General features: G+C 36.3%; 1 protein-coding gene across 4 annotated transcripts in view; it reads right to left on the reverse strand.

The window, feature by feature from the left end:
* The window catches only part of RAP1A (RAP1A, member of RAS oncogene family), an 82,451-nt gene that overhangs the window by 55,287 nt on the left and 7,242 nt on the right, over positions 1-19,922 (reverse strand). The window contains exon 1 of one of the 4 annotated variants that reach the window (XM_057500543.1): positions 18,255-18,278. The exons of 2 other annotated variants lie outside the window; for them this stretch is intronic. The gene's annotated coding sequence lies outside the window, so the exon portion shown is untranslated. Of the gene's footprint in view, positions 1-13,932; positions 13,966-18,254; positions 18,279-19,922 lie in introns of those variants that run through there. One more of the 4 variants, XM_057500544.1, reaches the window with a different exon arrangement.

Genomic DNA, 19,922 nt, shown 5'->3' on the forward strand with positions numbered 1-19,922 from the left:
TCCAGCAGCTTGTGGAAGGCAGGGATCCATATCTGGCTGCTCTGGCACAAAAGAAAGGTGGGCAGTCTGAGAGACTTCCTAACAAGGAAGCCCTCAGCAAGAGGGCTGCTAAAGGGGCAAGGATTGTACAGAGCTTACTGCTCAGGAGAAAGGACAGTTAGACAAAATTGTCTGGGTTCACTCTGCCCAGCAGCTTGGGAGCTTTCACGATCTCAGGTGCTCCAGCTCCCTGGCTGGCTACACAGCTCCAAAGACCCCCTCTGTGATACACAGCCTACTGCACCTTTCTTGCAGCCAGCCCCACCTGGCTCGCAAACCAGCAAACACTACTCTGGCGTTAGGCCAGTCAGAGGGAAGATCTGTCTATAGCAACTACAAACGCAAAGCATAGAGGCTTATACCTGTGTGCTCCGCCCACTGGTTCAGGCAGTGGAGACAGGCATAGCAGCCGGGAAGCAGGAAACAGCTCTTTCCTCCCACCAGGCACCAATACCGCTCCCTTGCGACCACTGACACTGCTTCAGGGGCTGAGCAGCTCCAAAGAGTAGAGCCTGTGGACACTAGAGGGCACCATATACAAATATGAAACACCAAAGGAACCTGGATCAAAGTAAAATTATTAATACAACTCCTGAGAAAGATTTAAATGACATCGACCTAATGAATATTCCTTAAAGGGAGTTCAAAATAAAAATCATTAACATGCTCATGGAGGTACGGAAAGATATTAAGAACTCAGGAATGAATTCAGGTTGGAGATACAATTGCTGAAGAGCACAGTGGAGGGTATTAAAAGCAGATTAGATACAGTGGAGGAGACAACAAATGAAATAAAACTAGAGAAGAGGAATACAAAGAAGCTGAGGCGCAGAGAAAAAAGGATCTCCAAGACTGAAAGAATGTTGAGAGAACTGTGTGATCAATCCAAATGGAACAATATTTGTATTATAGGGGTACCAGAAGAAGAGAGAAAAAGGGATAGAAAGTGTCTTTGAGGAGGTCATTGCTGAAAACTTCATCAATCTGGGGAAGGAGATAGTCTCTCAGGCCATGGAGATCCACAGATCTCCCAACACAAGGGACCCAAGGAAAACAACACCAAGACATATAGTAATTAAAATGGCAGAGATAAAGGATAAGGACAGACTATTAAAAGCAGCCAGAGAGAGAAATAAGATCACATACAAAGGAAAGCCCATCAGGCTATCATCAGACTTCTCAGCAGAAACCTTAGAGGCCAGAAGGGAGTGGCATGATGTATTTAATGCAATGAAGCAGAAGGGCCTTGAACCAAGGTTACTTTATCCGGCAAGATTATCACTTAAATTTGAAGGAGGGATTAAAAAATTTCCAGATAAGCAAAAGCTGAGAGAACTTACCTCCCACAAACCATCTCTACAGTGTATTTTGGAGGGACTGCTATAGATGGAAGTGTTCCTAAGGTTGAATAGCTGTCACCAGAGGTAATAAAACCACAGCAAAGGAAGTAGAACAGCTAATTACAAAGGAAATGCAAAATTAAGTTAACTATCCCCAAAGTCAATCAAGGGATAGACAAAGACTACAGAATATGATAGCTAATATATAAAGAATGGAGGAGGAATAAAAAGGAGGAAAAAAAAAACCTTTAGATTTTGTTTGTAATAGCATATTATATGAAATAAGTTAAATCTTAGATAGTAAGGAAGTTAAACTTGACCCTCTGGTAAGCACGAATCCAAAGCCTGCAATGGCAATAAGTACAGACCTATCTATAATCACCCTAAATTAAATGGTCTGAATGCACCAATCAAAAAACATAGAGTCACTGAATGTATAAAAAAACAAGACCCATCTATGTGCTGTCTAGAAGAGAATCACTTTAAACCCAAAGACTTACATGGACTAAAAGTGAAGGGATGGAAAAAGATACTTCATGCAACTAATAGGGAGAAAAAAGCAGGAGTTGCAGTACTTGTATCAGACAAAATAGACTTCAAAACAAAAAAAGTCACAAGAGACAAAGAAGGACATTACATAGTGATAAAACGGTCAATCCAACAAGAAGATATAACCGTTATAAATACCTATGCGCTCAACACAGGAGCACCTACATATGTGAAACAAATACTAACAGAATTAAAAGGGGAAATAGAATGCAATGCATTTATTCTAGGAGACTTCAAAACGTGACTCACTCTGAAGGAAAGATCAACCAGAAAGAAAATAAGTAAGGAGACAGAGGCACTAAACAGCACATTAGAACAGATGGACCTAACGGACATCTATAGAATTCTACACCCAAAACCAGCAGAATACACATTCTCCTCAAGCGCATATGGAACATATTCAAGAACAGATCATATACTAGGCCACAAAAAAAGCCTCGGTAATTTCAAAAAGACTGAAATTGTACCAAGCAGTTTCTCAGAAGGCAAAGGTATGAAACTAGAAATAAATTATGCAAAGAACATGAAAAATCCCACAAACCCATGGAGGCTTCACAACATGCTCCTAAATAACCAATGGATCAATGACCAAATAAAAACAGAGATCAAGCAATATATGGAGACAAATGACAATATTTGAACACCGCAAAAATCTGCGGGACATAGTGAAGGCCGTGCTAAGAGGAAAGTACATTGCAATACAGGCCTACCTCAGGAAAGAAGAACAATCGCATATGAGTAGTCTAAACTCACAATTAACAAAACTAGAAAATGAAGAACAAATGAGGCCCAAAGTCAGTAGAAGGAGGGACATAATAAGGATTAGAGCAGAAATAAATAAAATCGAGAAGAATAAAACAACAGAAAGAATCAATGAAAGCAAGAGCTGGTTCTTCAAGAAAATAAACAAAATAGATAAACCCCTAGCCAGACTTACCAAGAAAAAAAGAGAGTCTACTCACATAAACAGAATCAGAAATGAGAAAGGAAAAATCACTACGGACACCACAGAAATACAAGAGAATACTACAAAAAATTATATGCTAACAAACTGGATAACCTAGAAAAAATGGACAACGTTCTAGAAAAATACATAAAAAACCTTCCAAGGCTGACCCAGAAAGAAACAGAAAATCTGAACAGCAATGAAATTGAACTGGTTAGCAAAAACCTGCCTAAGAACAAAAGTCCTAGGCCAGATGGCTTCACCACTGAATTTTGTCAAACATTTAGTGAAGACCTAAAACCCATCCTCCTCAAAGTTTTCCAAAAAATAGAAGAGGGAATACTTCCAAAGTCATTCTATGAGGCCAGCATCACTCTAATACCAAAACCAGGCAAAGACACCACAAAAAAAGAAAATTACAGACCAATATCCCTGATGAACATAGATGCAAAAATACTCAACAAAATATTAGCGAACAGAATTCAAAAATACATCAAAAAGATCATCCATCATGATCAAGTAGGATTTATTCCAGGGATGCAAGGATGGTACAACACTGGAAAATCCATCAACATCATACTCCACATCAACAAAAAGGACAGAAACCACATGATCATCTCCATAGATGCTGAGAAAGCATTCGACAAAATTCAACATCCATTCATGATAAAAACTCTCAACCAAATGGGTTTAGAGGGCAAGTACCTCAACATAATAAAGGCCATATATGACAAACCCACAGCCAACATTATACTAAACAGTGAGAAGCTGAAAGCTTTTCCTTTAAGATCAGGAACAAGACAATGCCCACTCTCCCCACTTGTATTCAACATAGTTCTGGAGGTTCCGGCCACGGCAATCAGACAACACAGAGAAATAAAAGGCATCCAGATTGTCAAGGAAGAAGTTAAACTGTTCCTTTTTGCAGATGAATTGATACTGTACATAAAAAACCCTAAAGAATCCACTCCAAAGCTACTAGATCTAATATCTGAATTTAGCAAAGTTGCAGGATACAAAATTAATACAGAGAAATCTGTGACATTCCTATACAGTAACAATGAACTACCAGAGAGAGAAATCAGGAAAACAATTTCATTCACAGTTGCATCAAAAAGAATAAAACTCATAGGAATAAACCTAACAAAGGAACTGAAAGACCTATACTCTGAAAACTACAAGACACTCATGAGAGAAATTAAAAGAAGATACCAATCAATGGAAACACATCCCATGCTCATGGATAGGAAGAATTAATATTGTCAAAATGGCCATCCTGCCTAAAGCAATCTACAGATTCAATGCAATTCCTATCAAAATACCAATAGCATTCTTAAATGAACTAGAGAAAATCGTTCTAACATTCATACGGAACCACAAAAGACCCTGAAATAGCCAAAGCAATCCTGAGAAGGAAGAATAAAGCAGGGGCAATTATGCTCCCCAACTTCAAGCTCTACTACAAAGCCACAGTAATCAAGACAATTTGGTACTGGCACAAGAACAGACCCATAGACCAATGGAACAGACAAGAGAGCCCTGATATAAACCCAACCACATATGGTCAATTAATATATGATAAGAAGCCATGGACATACAATGGGGAAATGACAGCCTCTTCAGCAGGTAGTGTTGGCAATACTGGGCAGCTACATGCAAGAGAATGAAACTGGATTATTGTTTAACCCCACACACAAAAGTAAACTCGAAATGGATCAAAGACCTGAATGTAAGTCATGAAACCATAAAACTCTTAGAAGACAACATAGGCAAAAATCTCCTGAATTTAAGCATGAGCAACTTCTTCCTGAATGCATCTCCTCGAGCAAGGGAAACAAAAGCAAAAATGAACTCATGGGACTACATCAAACTAAAACGTTCCTGTACGGCAAAGGACATCATCAACAGAACAAAAAGGCATCCTACAGTATGGGAGAATATATTTGTAAATGACATACCTGACAAGGGGTTAACATGCAAAATATATAAAGAACTTACATGCCTCAACACCCAAAATGCAAATAACCAGATTAACAAATGGGCAGAGGATATGGACAGTTCTCCAAAGAAGAAATTCAATGGCCAATAGACACATGAAAAGATGCTCCACATTAGTGATCATCAGGGAAATGCAAAGTAAAACCACAATGAGGTATCACCTCACACCAGTAAGGATGGCCACCATACAAAAGACTAAGAACAACAAGTGCTGGTGAGGATGCAGAGAAAGGGGAACCCTCCTACACTGCTGGTGGGAATGTAAGCTAATTCAACCATTGTGGAAAGCTGTATGGAGGTTCCTCAAAAAACTAAAAATAGAAATACCATTTGACCCCAGAATCCCACTCCTTGGAATTTACCCAAAGAATACAAGTTCTCAGATTCAAAAAGATATATGCACCCCTATGTTTATTGCAGCACTATTTACAATAATAGCCAAGATGTGGAAGCAACCTAAGTGTCCATCAGTAGATGAATGGATAAAGAAAAAGTGGTACATACACACAATGGAATACTACTCAGCCATAAGAAAGAAACAGATCCTACCATTTGCAACAACATGGATGGAGCTGGAGGACATTATGCTCAGTGAAATAAGCCAGGTGGAGAAAGACAAGTGCCAAATGATTTCCATCATTTGTGGAGTATAACAACGAAGCAGAACTGAAGGAACAAAATAGCAGCAGACTCAGAGACTCCAAGAAGGAACTAGTGGTTACCAAAGGGGAGGGGTGTGGGAGGGCGGGTGGGGAGGAAGGGAGAAGGGGATTGAGGGGTACTATGTTTAGTACACATGGTGTGGGGGTTCATGGGGAAGACAGTATAGAACAGAGAAAGCAAATAGGGAATCTGCGGCATCTTACTACACTGATAGACAGTGACTGCATTGGGGTATGGGTGGGGACTTGATATTATGGGTAAATGTAGTAACCACATTGTTTTTTCATGTGAAGCCTTCATAAGAGTGTATATCAATAATACCTTAACAAAAAACAACTGGTAAACAAAAAAGAAAGATTTGAGGAAAACCACCCAGTACCAGTTTTCCACTCACTGAAACTTCACACCCTGATCTGTTCACCATCTCCCAGCCCATCACCTCCTCTCCTCTCTGACTCCAAGGGCGATCATCAGTGCAGCATCGAGCAAAGACTTTGGGACCTAACTTCCTGGGTCTCAAGTCCGGCTCTGTCACTTACTTGCTCTGCATACCAGGCACGTCTCAGCCTCTTTGTGCCTCAGGTTCACCACGGGGGTAACAGTGCCTACTTCACAGAGTTAATTTGAGTAAATGAGTTAGTATCTTTAAAGCACACTTATAAATGCGTCTTGCACACAGTAAGGGTTCCATATGTTTGCTCTATATCATTACGACCATCTTTATTTAAGTTATTCTTTGCAAAGATCCTTCGATTCCATGCATTCCTGTGTTGCCCACAGAATCAGCCAGTACAACAACATCAACCATGAATGTATCTTAAAATCTCTCTCCATTGCTGGGGAAAATACCATTATGTAACTGATGTCACTACTATAAACTTCTGGGCTGAAATTTCACCTGGGCCCCCAATACTGCACACATCAATTCTTTTATCAATCTTTGCCCTACTTCCTCTCTCATTCCTTTCCCTCCTTGATGAACTTATCAAGCCCAGTCACTATCATCTTTTTTCTTCAAATCCCACTCAGGATAAAGTTCCTCCTTATATAAAGGCTGACCCTTCCACCCTCCCTCTACTAATTCCCGCTGCAATTTTGTCATTCAAGCTAGAAACATGTAAGCCATACTTGACTCTGTTCCCATACATAATCAACAGCCAAGCTAGCTCTGTGGATTTTATCTAAATATTTCTTGAAATTGTTCACCCTTTTCCATCCCTATTACCACCGTGTTAATTAAGGCCCTCATTATCTCTTAACCAAATCCTTCCATGAGCAATCAAAGGGATTAAGGAGATTCAGCAAAATGCAAATATCAGAAGCTGAGGGAGGAGATGTGATGACTGTTTTTAGCCTCTAGGCTTGTATCCCTAGACTCCATTCTCCAATATAAGCCAAGATGATTTCCTTAAAATGCAACTCTACTGTGGTTCCCCTACCTAAAATCCTTAAATAGTATATATTATACCCTCTCCCTATGGGCTCTTAACCTTTTGGGTTAAGAGACTAGGCCCTCTTCCCACCGACCATAGAGGTACAAGAATCTCTTGGAACACTATGAAAAAAATAAAAGAAAACAAACCCTTTCTAAAGCATTAAGTATGATTTTTCTGAAGAGAGGAAGAGGGCCCAAAATTTGGTCTAAAAATTTCAAATTCTCAATGGGATCTACGATCCCCAAAAAGCTTATTATTCTAGAGGATATGGCCCAAGCTCATTATCAGGGCTTGTAAAGTCCTCCATGATCTGGCCCTTTTCCATGTCAGCCTCACCAGCTGCCCCTCTATATGGACATACATCAAGAGTTGGTGAAGTGGGTATTTGTTATTTTTGTATGTCTAGTATTCCTTCCTACTCCTTTTGGTGTATTATCTGACCACAGGGAAATAACCCTTGTCTCCCTCACTGAAGTTTTGGTGGGAATATCAAACAAGGTGTGCCACCCTCTGTGAGCAAAAGAGACATGTCACTCAAACTCAAGCTAGGCCAATCAGGCTGAATTTCCTAAGAAGCTGAATCTTGAGTAGAAGGATGTGAAGATGGAAACAGTTAGAGCTGTGATTCATTCTGATTGCAGTACACTAAAGACACTATTTGTGCCTGCTACCCTTGCAAACTTCCCTGGTTCATTTTTTACTTAAATTCTGTTACTCAACATCCTTCATATAAATAACTTTTCTTCTGCTTAACTTAACCATTTTAGCCATTTGCTCATCTTTTTATTGGAAAAATATTGAACTATGTGATGGTTAGTTACATGAGTCAACTTGCTAGGCTATGGCACCCAGTTATTCAAACAAACACTAATCTAGGTGTTTTTGTGGAGGTATTATATAAATATAGTTAACATCTATAATCAATTGACTTTAAGTAAAATAATGTGTGTGTGGGGGGGCCTTATCCAATCAGCTGAAAGCCCTTAAAGGCAAAACTCTTCACACACACACACACACACACACACACAAATATATATATACATAATAAAATGCGTGTGTGTGTGTGCGCATATACACATCCTACTCTCTGGAGAATCCCAATGCAAAAACACCTACTACGTGCTGGTGCTGAGAACAAGAAAGTCTGTTTCTGTCACTTACAACCAAAGAACATTAAATATGCCTATATGTCACCAAGAGGAAAAAAGTCCACAGGAGTTCACTGTTTAACACATGTGCTAACAGTTAAAGATCAGTGCAGTGTGCAGATTTTTAAATACTAAATCTGATGGCAATAGAACTAATTTTGTGGATTCCTCCAAAGTACAGGGAAATTAAAGAATGACAGTATGCTTAAAAGAAAGAAAGGGTGTCTGAAACAGTTGTTAGAATGTGCAGGTTCCTTTACTCTAGTTCAGGAATCACCAAACTATGACCCACACGTCAAATCTGGTCCACAGCTTACTTCTGTGTGGTTTATAAACAATTGTTTTTATATTCTTAAATGATTTTCCAAACAAAAGAAATATAGTACTTCGTGACATGTAAAAATTACACAGTCGAAATTCAAATTTGAAATTAGAATGTCAATGTCCGAATCAAGCGGACACAGCCATGTTCATTTGTTTACTTACAGTCTATGAATGCTTTTGCCCTACAATAGTAGAGTATTGCAACAGAAACCATATGACCTAAAATATTTATTATCTAGTCCTTTACAAAAAAAGTTTGCTGACCCCTGCTCTAGTTTATCAGAGAAAGCAAAAGCTTATCTTCAGGAGGATTGATCAAGAAAAGGGTAGGAAATGTTAGGAAAGAGAATACAAGAAAAGAAATAAATTTACTATTACCTATTGAGTAGTTACCACCATGTATAAAATACTATTTTGAGTACTTTACATATATTAATATTTTAAATCTTCACAACATTTCTACGAGGTGGGGAATATTATCCCCACTTTATAGATGAGGCAGAGAGGCTAAAACAAACTTGTCCAAGCTCAATGGACATAAATTACAGAACCAGGATTACAATCCAGGCAGTTTGGCTCTAGTATCTGTGTGGCTAACCACAACACTATACTGCTTTATCATTTATCTTGTCTATCTAATCTGCACCCCATTAATGATACTGATTTTCCTTAGAATTAAAGTATTACAAACTCTATGATGAACCAACACTAGAATAAATGAAGAAGTTTGTGGCAGACCATTCCTTAGAAAATTTGAAAGATCACAAAGACACCTATGCCTGTCTTCCTTCTTGAAGGCAGGAAACTAAGGAATATGCCCCCTTGGATTTAATCATTGCCTTCTCCCAACCCACACCTGAACTCAGAATCTCAAGCAAGCCTCTAAGTGCAAGCTAAGATAAAGCATATTCTCCTTCCACGTCTTGCCTCATCATGACCAATTAATAAGAATCTGTCTATGAACCCAAGAATGGACTAACAGTTACCAAAGGGAAAGGGACTGGGGATGATGGGTGGGAAGGGAGGGATAAGGGCGGGGAAGAAGGAAGGGGGCATTACGATTAGCCTGTATAGTGTTGGGGGCTGCACGGGGAGGGATGTGCAACACAGAGAAGACAGGTGGTGATTATACAGCATCTTGCTACGCTGATGGACAGTGACTGTAGTGGGGTGGGGGGGGGCACTTGGTGAGGGGGGAGCCTGTTAAACATAGTGTTCTTCATGTAATTGTAGATTTATGATAGCAAAAAAAAAGAAAATCTCATCCCAGCTGACACCTTAACTATGCCTGGTGAGACCTTAAGCAGAGAACCAGTTCAGCTGTTCCCATATTCCTGACCCACAGAAGTATGTTTCAAAGATGTAATAAATGTGTTTTGGTTAAACTGAAAAAAAAAAAAAAATAAGAATCTGTCTATGGTAGTGCCAGGATGTGGGTTATTTCTCAAAGCTCCTGAGTTAATTCTAAAATACAGCCAAACCAGAGTTGAGACCCACCACACATACTTCTTTCCTCTCAAAAGGAGTGGTGATTAAAAGAAAAGAATATAGGTGAGGAGCAAAGGTAGACATGGGAGAACTTGCCAAAATTTGTCTTTTAAGAATGAAATTTTGATTTGGTATCACAGCAGGTTAGTAGAGAACATTTCTAGTCTCCGTGTCTCACCTCTACATCCGAAAACTTAAAAAAAAAAAAAAAAAGCAGGTATGAAAACAAAACTATTTCTACATATGCATATATGTATGTTCACACAGGAAATTTTCTATAAGGATACATAGCAAATTGGTAACTACTATTTTTGCCTTATCTGGTATTTTTTAGTTGATCTGTATTTTTTTAAGTTAACCTTTATTACTTTTTATAATGTATTACCTGTTCAGGTAAAAATCACAATATTTTTTTTAAAGTTGTGACTAAAGGAATATTCAAGGATTACTTTAATTATACTTTGAATAGGAAAATTATTATATAAAGAGCCAGTAAAAATTACTTGATGCTTTCCTGAAAAGTTTGCTTTTTGTCAAGTACAAAACAAAATCTCCCAACTTCTATGTGCAGTGGAGATGTATATTCTAACAAACCTATTAAGAATCTTTTCCACCAGACAGCTATTACTAAAGTCTTACTGGTACTAATTTATCACAATATTTACTGTACGGGGAAAATATTTTAAATAATGAAAAATAATAAAATGGAAATACTTTGTAGTTTTAAAAACACAAATGTTTATCACACATTCTGATTTTTATTATCATTTACAATAATCTCAGACAACATTTGGTTAAAATCAAATATACTCCTTACATGGATTATTCATTTAAATGAATTTGAAGTCTCTGATATGGCTTCAGAAAACAAATCAGCACGCCAATGGGAATGGTAAGGCAGTATCCAAGCAATCACACAGGTTTGGCCACAGGTCTAAAGTCATCATGAGTTAATGCTCAAGTACAGGCTGTCACTAGTTTGCTGCTGTGATTCTGCAGGAAGGGCCTAGCTTCAAGCCCATTCACAAAGTTTTTAAGTTAAATTTTGCACCAGAGAATAAAATCTGCAACTTGGTTAAGTGGTTAGCCTCAACAGACCAAATTATTTGAGAAGTTAATTTTTTTAGACATACCATGTAAAAGGATGACCACTACCACAAAAGAAAACAGTTGGTTTTCACTTCACTAGATGAAGAACCATAACCCAAAGCAAGGTGAACCTCTGTGCTGAGTCTAGGCTCGCTGCGGTGACAACTCAACCCTAAGAGAGGCCACTCTTAGAAAATAGTGCTGTCTTAACTGCCTAGGTACTGAAGATCACCTATTATATTTATTATGTTAGTCTTCATCCTAGTGTTGAGTATAATACTCTCAGGAGAGATTTTTCATAAGATAAACTAGAGCATTTGAACAGTAAAAGCATTTGGAAGTCTCACTTAAGAGCATGTCTTAAAAAATAAAGTTAGTTCATATAAACATAGTTACAAAGATCATAATCAATATTTAAAGATTTTAGTAATGGTGTGAGCAATTAAATTTAAAGGTAAAACTGCCTCAAAATTAGTGTTTCGTTTTAAAAACTAAAAATGTTTTTACTTTGAAAACCAAAGTATACAGCATAGAGAATATAAATAGTCAATAGTTGTGTAACATCTTTCTATGTTGACAGTAACTACACTAGTTGGGGTTAATTGTTGAATCACTATGTTGTATACCTGAAACCAATATAATATTGTAGATCAACTATACTTCAATTAAAAAATAATAATTTAAACTTTATGTATATGTGTATGTATTCACATATCCCTTAAAATACTAAATATGGTATCATATTGCTTTTTTTTTTTTTTGGTAACATCTTTCTATGTTGACAGATAGTAACCACACTAGTTGGGGTTAATTGCTGAATCACTACATTGTATACTTGAAACCAATATAATACTGTAGATCACCTATGGAAGCAACCTAAGTGTCCATCAGTAGATGAATGGATAAAGAAGAAGTGGTACATATACACAATGGAATATTATTCAGCCATAAGAAGAAAACAAATCCTACCATTTGCAACAACATGGATGGAACTGGAGAGTACGCTCAGTGAAGTAAGCCAGGTGGAGAAAGACAAGTACCAAATGATTTCCCTCATTTGTGGAGTATAACAACAAAGCAAAAACTGAAGGAAGAAAACTGCAGCAGACTCACGGAACCCAAGAATGGACTAACAGTTACCAAAGGGAAAGGGACTGGGGAGGGTGGGTGGGAAGGGAGGGATAAGGGGATTAAGGGGAATTATGATTAGCACACATAATGTAGTGGGGGTGGGGGGGACGGAGGGAGGTGGGCACGAGGAAGGCAGTATAACACAGAGAAGACAAGTAGTGACTCTATAGCATATCTTACTATGCTGATGGACAGTGACTGTAATGGAGTATGTGGTGGGGACTTGATAATGGCAGGAATCTAGTAACCACATTACTCATGTGATTGTATATTAATGATATCATAAAAATAAATAATAATTTAAACTTTATGTGTATGTATATGTAGTCACACACACATATTCCTTAAAATACTGAATATGGTCCCATGCTTTTTTTTTTTTACAAATTCCTGTTTTCCTTGAAAATCATTGTATTAGGATTTACCTATATTGATATATTTAAATGAGATTCATCCATTCTAAATGCTTGGTTGTATTTCCATCCCATGTATAAAAATCATTATATGTCCCATCTCCTATTTTCAGCAAATTAAGTAATTTCTATTATTCTGCTATAAAAATCACTCATATGTATTAGATATTCCCTAGTAAACTCTCAAAGTGAAAAAAAGCATAATTCTTTTGCAATGATTGATGATTTTCTATAAAGAAACCTGCTTGAATCCAGCAAAAACACTAGATTAAGATTCTGTTAAAAACCAGATGGACAGTGACTGTAATGGGGTTTGTGGGGGGGACTTGGTGAAGGGGGGAGGCTAGTAAACATAATATTCTTCATGTAATTGTAGATTAATGACACCAAAATAAAAAAAAAGAAAAAGAAAAAGAAAAAGAAAAAAACCAGGTGCTGATTTTGGGAAAGACAAGTAATAGGATTTTACTAGACTGATGGACAGTGGTTGCAATGGTGTGGGGGAGGATTTGATAATATGGGTGTATGTTGAAACCATAATGCTGCTCATGTGAAAACTACATAATATTGTATATCGATGATACCTTAAATAAATAAAAAAAAGAATATATGGGATTAGTCAAAAAAATGGATACAAAGTGTAAGAATTGCTCTAGTTCCTATGATCTACTCCAATTTCTTACAGACATCAATACCAAGTGCTGATGGTAGTGATAATAATGGCAGCAAAATATTTAAGTGCTTTTTGTATGCCAGACATACTTATTTAATCCTCCAATATGTGTAAGAAATAGGTGCTGTTCTTTTTCCATTTTACAGATGAAAAAACTGAGAAATAAAGATGCAAATGTTCACCAGGTGTTTTGCCTACTGACCACAAATACATCATTAAATGACCAAATATTCAAAGTGAAATTTGGCATATCATTTATATAAATAAGTTTAAATTTTGTAATTAAACAATTATTTATAAAACAATATATAAATGAATGTGAATGAGGCAACCTGAATTAGAAGAATCAAACAAAAGTTTTCTAAGTCATTACCTGAGTAGTACAACACTTTTCCCATTTCTCTCACTCCTTACATCCAGAAAAAGACAACTTAATTTTGCTTGTTTTTGTTTTAAAGTACAGATTTTATCATTACACACAATTCCACCTGAGGAATGCATCCTGTTTATTAATTCATTAAAACCTTTAACTCACTATCCCCTCAGAATCTTCCATCTTTAAAACTTTTATTATTAAATTTAATCTTATATTCTATAATGAATTAATTTTACAACTTTCATTTTCTAATTATAAAATATATGAGCAATGTATAAAAGTCAGAAAATAAAAGGTGTAAAGAGAAAAAAAAAATCACCTGTAATCCCAACTTCAAGATAACAACTTGGGGTCCTTTTAGTGTTTCCTTTTAGCCTATATTCAACATATAAATAGACATTTTTTAGAAGTAACAGCTGAAATCATGGTATGTAAAACTGGTAATCTGCTTTTCTCCCTTAATAATACAGCAGTTTTTAAAAATAGTGCAGACAAATGCAATTATATGATTGATTTTATACAGAACACTTTGGCTTATTATAGGACTAAACAAATAGGTCAAGAAACTGAAAATTAACCATAGTTGGAGAAGAGATGGTGGGTGCTTCATATAAAGAATTTCTCCCTTTTAAAAGTACAGTATTTGAATGTGTTTTAAAAATCATTTTTAAATTTTATTGATTTAATAGGCATTTTTAATAGGCAATAGTGGTTTTACTATTTAACAGGCATCTTCTTTACTAAAAAACTTTACATGTCCACCCTCACTCAGCACATCAACATACAGAAGACATTAAACACATGGCTATGGAAGTGTTATGGTTGCAAAAGATCAAAACTGTGACACACTGTAGACACAAGCTCAGACCAGTGTACCTGAACCTAAGCAGAGCCAGCTAAGAACACGACAAAGCAATGATTCTTTATAACGAGTGTCTAAGGCCTACTGTTTACTATACATGCAAGCAGATGGCACTGAATGGTGACACAATCTCAAGCCTGATCTACTAATGACAGTAGTCCAAGTCTAAAGCAGAATGGGCATAAAAGAATGACTACATCATCTAAATCCCCCTACCCCCATGGTTTCAGCTGCAGATTTTAGCTGGTTTTTAAATTATAATGCTGTCGTATTCTAATGTAAAAATTACAACAAAAATTTGAGTCCTAGTGAGAAGTTACTAAACATTTATTTAAAATTCAAGGGGATGTTTTACCATGGAGTTTGTCTTAAGTGTGAAACTCAATACTCAAAAGGCACAGAAACTTTCAACTTTCTTTAAAAAGGGTATACTAGCTGACCAATGCTGAGTTACTTAAGTTACAGATTTATCAGGTGCATGTAAAAGAAACACTGTAAAAACAGTCTAATATCTGAAAATCTAAATAAAGGTGGGTCTGAGATATAAAATTCACCTTCCAAGTTCACTTGCCAATTTTTTTCCTAAATTAATCTGACATTCTTATACAAGTTAAATTATCAAAGTTTCACCCATGTCAATTTTTAGATATACCACATCTATAGGGCAAATTGATATTTATACTTCATATGCAAAACTATTTTCTAAAGCATGATTTCATACCAGGGGGTTATATATGTCATTATTAAACCGATTATATGATTAGAATGGAGAGCAGCAGGATACAACAGTGCAATCTAAAAGCTGTCATACAGAAATCTAACAGGAAAAAATAAAAGAGCACCTGGAGGACATCAAGAACGAAAGTATCACATGAAATTATCTTTTACAGACCTGTCATTTATAACCTTAGTCTCAGATAAGTAGAAACAAATTTTAAAATGTTTCTTCTTCACAAAACAAACCTCTTCATTTTATGTTTACTGTTTTCCCAACTCAAACTGAAACAGATCTCATGCTTAATGAAGTAGTGATGTGATGATACTGCCACAAATTGTGAGATTTCTAATACCCTCTCTGAAGGCCCCCAAGAACACTGTATCTAAAATGTTCTATCTGTTTAACATTAACTTATCTTCTTATAGGCCTCATTTCATCCACTTCATTTCTCTTTTTGTGAAAATAAATTTTCTTTCCAGTCAAGCACAGCAACTTCCATGTGTTACCCATGCCCCTTGGTAAATCTTGTATCATAATCCTTTCCTTTTGGAACCTTCCACTACAACAGTTTCAATCTCTAGATTATCTGTACTTACTTCATCCCTTAGGAATCCATTCCTATTACATATTCATTTAAAAGAACTCTAAACTTAAACTTATTAAGATATTAATTCAGTTGAAGGATTAGAAACTTTAGAACTATGTAATTTAGAGATCTCCTACTATTTTGCCTGGATATTTACATCAGTTGGGGAAAAAACACCTTATTATGTATTTTTTTCAACCCTGCTAATCATTAAATGCCCCAGAATCATCAGTTCATATAACTGAACAACAAACAAAACACTCTGAGGTACTAATTGAAGACAGAAACAAATACATACTCCCCCAGCCCCACTGACACTGTTGTAGATTATTAGGTGGACAACTAATGTTGGCTACATAAACATTTTGACTACTACTGTTCCACCACTTCATGTCAGAAAACTACAGTAAAGTTTTAAATAGTTTTAAAAAAATTAAGAGATACAGTTAGGACCAAAAGAAGATGCTATCTTGAGTGTGAATACAAGGGTCTAAAGCCGTTTTTTTTTTTTTTTAAGATGAAAACATTACACTACTCAGTTAAAATCACTTTCCAAGTTTTGGGTCTTTACTTCCCTCCTCAGGATTTTTACTGTGTGATTTAAGTACCTTAAAACTTATTCTGGGGAGAGGAAGAATTTTGTAGAGAAAAAAGGTGGGGTGATTATTTCTGAACTCTCTAGACTCATAAGAAAAATGGTATGCTTCACTGAAGAAAGGATTACAGAGATAGAGGCAATCTGTCATTCACTCATTCATTGTTTGCATGTATGCAAAATATGAATATTTACTGATTACCTACTTTGTACTTTGTACTGCAGTAGACACAGGTAGTGATATCCTATGTTTTCCCTTTGTATTTATAAAAACAAATCCAAACCCCTCACCAAAGACTTAGATAATTTGTGCCTTGTCAGTCTCACCTACCAGTCTCTTCTCAGCTTACCACAATGCCTTCTCAAACATGACAAACTGTTTCCCACTTCAACATTTTTGTACCAACTGGACCCTCTGCCAGCTTTACTCTTCTTACAGATTGTGACATGTCTTGTTCTGTCATTCAGGTCTCAGATTAAATAACATCACCTCAGGGAGCTTTTCCTCCTCAGTGTAAACCTTTCCATAACTGTCTGTCATTTCATCCTGTTAAAGCTTCTTCATGGCATTTGTGATCTCTGAGATTATCTTGTTCATTTATTGGTTTACTGTATCTCCACAACCACTAAACCCTACTAATATAAAGAGCTCCATGACACTGAGTTTTATTCACTGCTCTACCCCCAGTTTCTAGGACAGTACCAGGAACCCAATAATCACTCAATAAACATTTGTTGGATAATTAGCCAAGCTATTTAAGATTATTTGGGGGGAAGGACTCTAATTTCTTAGTCAGGAACTTAACTAGGCATTCAAAGTTGCTTCTTCACAAGGATAAGAAACTCCCCCCTTTCTTTTGATAAAAAGAATAAGAAAAATGTATACAATATTCCAGTCAACCAGGGGGCTTTCTTTTCTTTTACTTCAATCCTTTGGGATAGAATGATATGAAAGCCTATTCATGTTTCACACTTCATTTGTCACCTCATATAAAAACTGAATGAATTTTTCTTATTTCAGCCTTACTGAGGTATAAATGGAATATAAAATTGTGAATTTTCTTAAAATAGTATACCATAAGCTGCTAGTCATTTAATCTAATAACTTATTTTTCCTGTCAAGATGCAAGCAAGCTTCTAAGAATGTAAGACTTATAGAGTGATAAGGCCACAGGTGCCACCATAGTGACGGTGCCAGAAGGGCCTAAACCAGGAAAGACCCTGTTCTCAGTTATGGCTGAGAAGTTTGAGAGAAGGGTAAGAGGGATCACTCCTAGGAGAATGATTATAGTTCTCATTTCTGTTTATACAAACAGAAATATCTTCAAACCAATTCAAAAGAGATTCAACTAGAATCTTAATAGTTTGTGACATTAGTCATTGTTCTGAATATGGGAGGTCTCTTTAGTAAACAAAACACCATTCAATTGACCAGATCTGGGCTTCTGATATCTCACATAAGAAAAACACAGTATTTGTAAAAAGTAACACCCACACAATCCCCAATACTATGTTCTACATTTGCTTATTAATTTAAAAATATTTTCAAGGATACGTTTAAAGGGAAGAGATCTGAATAAAAATAACCAATAATAAGGACTTTATTTCTGAGTTTAGAAAATATTTCATTTCTCAGCTGGCAGTATTAAACGAAGAGAGTAAGCAGAGAATTCACAACTCAAGTGAATTTACTTACAGTCAAAAGAAATACTAGTATCAATCCTTAGGCTAACTTGCTTACATATTACTCAGCCAAGTGGAAACTATAATTAGCATAGAGCTAGAGTTAGGTACCAAAATGACTAAGAATGGCATTTGCAAACTCATTTTTTAAATTAAAGAATTAAGGTGAAAGGGAGAAAAGTACTAAAAGTATTTACTTTTAAAGATCATATACTCTTCCCTATTTTTCACAGTTCCGTATTTCACTGCCATCGATACTCTAAGCTACTTAACAAGAAGTCTCGTTATTTTTGATCACTTGTGCTCACACAACTGATGTTTCTAAAGTCCAGTTGCATTAACAAATGCCGTAAAGACATGCAGAAGAATTCCACCTTAACAGTGAAGTATTTTAAGATAATATCTCCAGAAATATGTCTGAAAGTGAGGATTCCCTATTGACTAAGAACTCAAAATGCTAAACAAAATTTCTCCCGTAAACTATAAATTTGTCAAAGAATAGCATAAACATAAGCTTTTCACTGATGAAATAACAGGAATCTTTAACCCTTCAGTTTTGTTTTTTTTTTAAAATAGTAACCACCAAAGTATACTGAGCCCTAGCTTCTCCCAGAGGTTGTGTCTAATTCCATGCAGCTATCCCTTAGATTTCAGACTCTTTAGAATTTCATCTCCAAATTGGGTACACTTGAATATCCAGAGATGTTCACAACAGCGATGCCCAACAATTCCTCCTAAAACCTTCCCTCTTGTTTTCCTTTAAACCCTAAGATCTTGTCTTGCCCGTGTTATTAAACCAGCCTTCCTGTCTTCAGTCTCTTTCTTCTTCAATTCCTTCTATACTCTGTAGTCAGATTCATCTTCCAAAAGATGAGTGCTCTCATCAGGTCATTTTCTTCATATCAAAACTTACTATGTTCCTGATAGTCCATACTTCTCAACCTGGCATTCAGTGACTTCCAAAGTCTAGCCCCAATCAATCTTTATGCCCTTATTGTCATATTTTCTAATTTTACAAGCCTCGGCTTCTGTCAATCAATCTCCTGTCCTCAACTTGTCCTAAACTTTCTTGGCTCATGCCATTTCTACCATAAAGAATGTCTACAACTCCCCTCCAGCTGCCACTGCTCACTACCTCTTGCATCTCTGCATTTATTCAAGTAAATAAGGACACAAATGATATCTCCTGGCTCATCCCCAAAACTGGCACACACACACACACACACACACACACACATACAAGCACTATCTTTTCTTAAATACCCATGATGTGCCATGCAATCTTACACTGTATTTTTAATCTCAACAACCCTATGAAGTAGATGCTATTCTCCTTTTAAAGATGAGTAAGCCGAAATTCAGAAACACTGAATAGTATATCTACTAAGTGACCTCATGTTCTATACTCACCAAGTTGCCTCAACTCATGTATTTAGTAAGTGGCAAAGCAAAGATTTGAACCCAGGCTGCCTGACTCTAGAGCCAATGCTCTAAACATTAATGGGGAAAGAGAGAGAGAAAGAGAGAGACATAGAGAGAGATTGTGTGTGTGTGTTTAAATATGAACTATCTACGGGAAATAATTTAGTTTTACATATTTACACCTATGTAATAGAGAATAAACTTTCTCATGTTTGTCACTTTAGGAAAGGGAGAACATTCAAGTGATTTTTTTTCCTAATAAAAGAACAATGCTCAAACTGCAGCATAGGGAATGTCTTTTTTGTCATAAAGATTACTTTTACCTAAAATATTTTCAAAGAATTTTTTCATTACAACCAACTTTTTAAAAGATGACTGGTAATTACTAATCGCACATTATGATATTTTTAGATATTATTACATAATATGAGGATGTTGCGACT

Source organism: Manis pentadactyla, chromosome 4 (genome assembly GCF_030020395.1).
Source record: "Manis pentadactyla isolate mManPen7 chromosome 4, mManPen7.hap1, whole genome shotgun sequence".
NCBI lineage: Eukaryota > Metazoa > Chordata > Mammalia > Pholidota > Manidae > Manis > Manis pentadactyla.